The 4,719-nt window shown below is 27.8% G+C and overlaps 1 long non-coding RNA gene across 1 annotated transcript; it reads right to left on the minus strand.

Annotated features, from left to right (window-relative positions):
• Window positions 1–2,012: 2,012 nt before the first annotated feature.
• On the minus strand, window positions 2,013–3,089 carry LOC145162479 (uncharacterized). Its single transcript, XR_013739127.1, has 3 exons — window positions 2,994–3,089; window positions 2,710–2,824; window positions 2,013–2,092 (listed from the first exon to the last, which is right to left on the minus strand). It is a non-coding gene; the product is annotated as an uncharacterized LOC145162479 (long non-coding RNA).
• Window positions 3,090–4,719: the final 1,630 nt, after the last annotated feature.

Consider the following 4,719-nt stretch of genomic DNA (forward strand, 5'->3'; position numbering starts at 1 on the left):
TATTTCTGGTTCGATTTCTCCATATATGTTTTTAACATAAAGGAAACTGCCCCTTTATGTTCAAGATATATGTTCTGTTTGTATCATCTTGACAAATCACATGTCTAGGACCGAAATTACCTGTTTTTTAAAATCTACCGAAACTGCCCCTTCATGTTCAAGATATATGTTCTCTTGTATACATCTTGAGAAATAAGCTTGAAAAATTAGATAAAGATGTATGTTTTGATTCACTGATTTCATATAGATTTTGATTTGTTTATTTTGTTTTCTTATTTTTTCTGTATTATGCAGAATTTTAGGGTAGTTATTTGAAGCTTTCATATAAATTTGGAAAAAAAAATCAAAAAGTAGTTGTTAATGATATCCCATAGCAATCACCTAAACAATTTAATAAATACTAAATCTGAAATCTATACATACAATTATTTGTGCATCTTCTGCAAAGAACGAAAAAAATTTGATTTTACCTTTATTCCTCTTCTTCAAACGTGTTTCAGCAACGACACCATTATTTCTTCAAAACCCTTTTTCCAGATTTTGACCTCCATCCAGGTATCTTTCTTCTCTACTCTGTATTCATTCCTTATTTCTTTCTTCTCTACTCTGTATTCATTCCTTATTAAAAAACAAAGTCGCACCCAGGTTGAAAAAAAAAAGAAAAAATCGCAAGGTTAGAATAGTTTAGGGTATTAGGTTATGAAAATCATTTTATCTCAAGAAGCTGTAAGTCGTTTTAAAACGCAAATCCTTACAATTATTTAAAATAGAACTTCACCACAATATCATATTACATGCGGCGGAACTCCGGCGAGTTGATTTGGCGACGTTGGTAGACTTCTCTTCCTTCCTCTTGAGACGACTGTGAATTACCCTATTCATCTGTTCATTGCCACATAACATTTTTTTATTAGAGTGAGTTACAAGTATAGTCCCTAGACTATATTAACATAAAATTTTGGGCTCTTGGCTTTCACTTAAACAATACATTTTTAAATGTAATTAATTAAGAAATAGGATAATATTTCCAAAAACATACATACATACATATATATATATATATATATATATATATATATATATATATATATATATATATATATATATATTTATCAATTTTCAAATGTATAATCCAATATAATTTTTATTTGAATGTGATTATTTAACTCTCGATATATTCTTATAACATCTGTACAAATATATATCATCTTTCTTAAAATTTAAATACTATTTTTTTTTCTGCAGATTCAAAGAACAATACAGTCATGCTAAAGAAAAGAGAGAACTTAGAAAATTATATTTGGATAAAAAAATCCAAAAATAATTCTTCTACGTCAGTACCTCATAATTCATCAACTGTATATGTTTTTAACATGAAAGAGAATGGTGATTGTATCAATTTCTTTTATCCAACTTTTTATACGAACGAATTAGAGGAGGATATCTTAAAACGATTTATAAATCTTTTTAAGTTTCTCGATACATTTTGAATTTTTCATTATATTTTGAATACATTTTATTGTAATATTTTTATCGTTTAAAAACTTTTGTTTTACAGAACGAATGGACATGTATTATAATAAAGTTGTACTTATTTACCATCTAGAATCAAATGCTTTTTTACAGTTACTAATTTTTTTGGTGTATAATTTTTTTTAACTTACCTCCCGTGGTTTCCACGGGTTATAACCTTGTAATCTACCTCCTCTAATAAACAAAACTCATTTTTGCCACGTGTCCCTCTTCTACATCGCCACTTTGCCACGTGTCATCTTCTACAAAATCCTATACTTCCGATTTAAACAAAATCCTATACTTCCCGATTTTATATGAAGTTATTATTGAATGGTTCAAGGTTTCAAATTTAAATTTCATGTTTTTTTGGAAACAAAATCAATTGACATTGTAAATCTTTGCATATCCTAATTATTTTTTGAATCTTTTTAAAGATTTGAAAGAATCCCAAAAAATCAGCATTTTCAATTCAAATTTTAATAGATACATATTGAATACTCCAATAATACGTCTTCAACTTTCATTTCAATTCCAATTGTCGACTTTCATTTTGCTTTCTTCTTCAACATTACGTTTTCTGCAGAAGATACATCATAAGAATTCCGGTTAGTTCATCTTCATATCTTCATAAACCAATAATTCTAACCTTTTTCTAAAAATTCTTTAATACCATTCTACTTTGAGTTCTTATTTCTTTGTTCAGATGCATCCTACTTCACTCATCTATTTCTGGTTCGATTTCTCCATATATGTTTTTAACATAAAGGAAACTGCCCCTTTATGTTCAAGATATATGTTCTGTTTGTATCATCTTGACAAATCACATGTCTAGGACCGAAATTACCTGTTTTTTAAAATCTACCGAAACTGCCCCTTCATGTTCAAGATATATGTTCTCTTGTATACATCTTGAGAAATAAGCTTGAAAAATTAGATAAAGATGTATGTTTTGATTCACTGATTTCATATAGATTTTGATTTGTTTATTTTGTTTTCTTATTTTTTCTGTATTATGCAGAATTTTAGGGAAGTTATTTGAAGCTTTCATATAAATCTGGAAAAAAAAATCAAAGAGTAGTTGTTAATGATATCCCATAGCAATCACCTAAACAATTTAATAAATACTAAATCTGAAATCTATACATACAATTATTTGTGCATCTTCTGCAAAGAACGAAAAAAATTTGATTTTACCTTTATTCCTCTTCTTCAAACGTGTTTCAGCAACGACGCCATTATTTCTTCAAAACCCTTTTTCCAGATTTTGACCTCCATCCAGGTATCTTTCTTCTCTACTCTGTATTCATTCCTTATTTCTTTCTTCTCTACTCTGTATTCATTCCTTATTAAAAAACAAAGTCGCACCCAGGTTGAAAAAAAAAGAAAAAATCGCAAGGTTAGAATAGTTTAGGGTATTAGGTTATGAAAATCATTTTATCTCAAGAAGCTGTAAGTCGTTTTAAAACGCAAATCCTTACAATTATTTAAAATAGAACTTCACCACAATATCATATTACATGCGGCGGAACTCCGGCGAGTTGATTTGGCGACGTTGGTAGACTTCTCTTCCTTCCTCTTGAGACGACTGTGAATTACCCTATTCATCTGTTCATTGCCACATAACGTTTTTTTATTAGAGTGAGTTACAAGTATAGTCCCTAGACTATATTAACATAAAATTTTGGGCTCTTGGCTTTCACTTAAACAATACATTTTTAAATGTAATTAATTAAGAAATAGGATAATATTTCCAAAAACATACATATATATATATATATATATATATATATATATATATATATATATATATATCAATTTTCAAATGTATAATCCAATATAATTTTTATTTGAATGTGATTATTTAACTCTCGATATATTCTTATAACATCTGTACAAATATATATCATCTTTCTTAAAATTTAAATACTATTTTTTTTTTCTGCAGATTCAAAGAACAATACAGTCATGCTAAAGAAAAGAGAGAACTTAGAAAATTATATTTGGATAAAAAAATCCAAAAATAATTCTTCTACGTCAGTACCTCATAATTCATCAACTGTACATGTTTTTAACATGAAAGAGAATGGTGATTGTATCAATTTCTTTTATCCAACTTTTACTATTTTCGCGATTAATATACGAACGAATTAGAGGAGGATATCTTAAAACGATTTATAAATCTTTTTAAGTTTCTCGATACATTTTGAATTTTTCATTATATTTTGAATACATTTTATTGTAATATTTTTATCGTTTAAAAACTTTTGTTTTACAGAACGAATGGACATGTATTATAATAAAGTTGTACTTATTTACCATCTAGAATCAAATGCTTTTTTACAGTTACTAATTTTTTTGGTGTATAATTTTTTTTAACTTACCTCCCGTGGTTTCCACGGGTTATAACCTTGTAATCTACCTCCTCTAATAAACAAAACTCATTTTTGCCACGTGTCCCTCTTCTACATCGCCACTTTGCCACGTGTCATCTTCTACAAAATCCTATACTTCCGATTTAAACAAAATCCTATACTTCCCGATTTTATATGAAGTTATTATTGAATGGTTCAAGGTTTCAAATTTAAATTTCATGTTTTTTTGGAAACAAAATCAATTGACATTGTAAATCTTTGCATATCCTAATTATTTTTTGAATTTTTTTAAAGATTTGAAAGAATCCCAAAAAATCAGCATTTTCAATTCAAATTTTAATAGATAGATATTGAATACTCCAATAATACGTCTTCAACTTTCATTTCAATTCCAATTGTCGACTTTCATTTTGCTTTCTTCTTCAACATTACGTTTTCTGCAGAAGATACATCATAAGAATTCCGGTTAGTTCATCTTCATATCTTCATAAACCAATAATTCTAACCTTTTTCTAAAAATTCTTTAATACCATTCTACTTTGAGTTCTTATTTCTTTGTTCAGATGCATCCTACTTCACTCATCTATTTCTGGTTCGATTTCTCCATATATGTTTTTAACATAAAGGAAACTGCCCCTTTATGTTCAAGATATATGTTCTGTTTGTATCATCTTGACAAATCACATGTCTAGGACCGAAATTACCTGTTTTTTAAAATCTACCGAAACTGCCCCTTCATGTTCAAGATATATGTTCTCTTGTATACATCTTGAGAAATAAGCTTGAAAAATTAGATAAAGATGTATGTTTTGATTCACTGATTTCATATAGA

This window comes from Lactuca virosa, chromosome 3, assembly GCF_052849685.1.
Source record: "Lactuca virosa cultivar CGN04683 chromosome 3, Lactuca_virosa_CGN04683_v6, whole genome shotgun sequence".
Taxonomy (NCBI): Eukaryota; Viridiplantae; Streptophyta; class Magnoliopsida; order Asterales; family Asteraceae; genus Lactuca; species Lactuca virosa.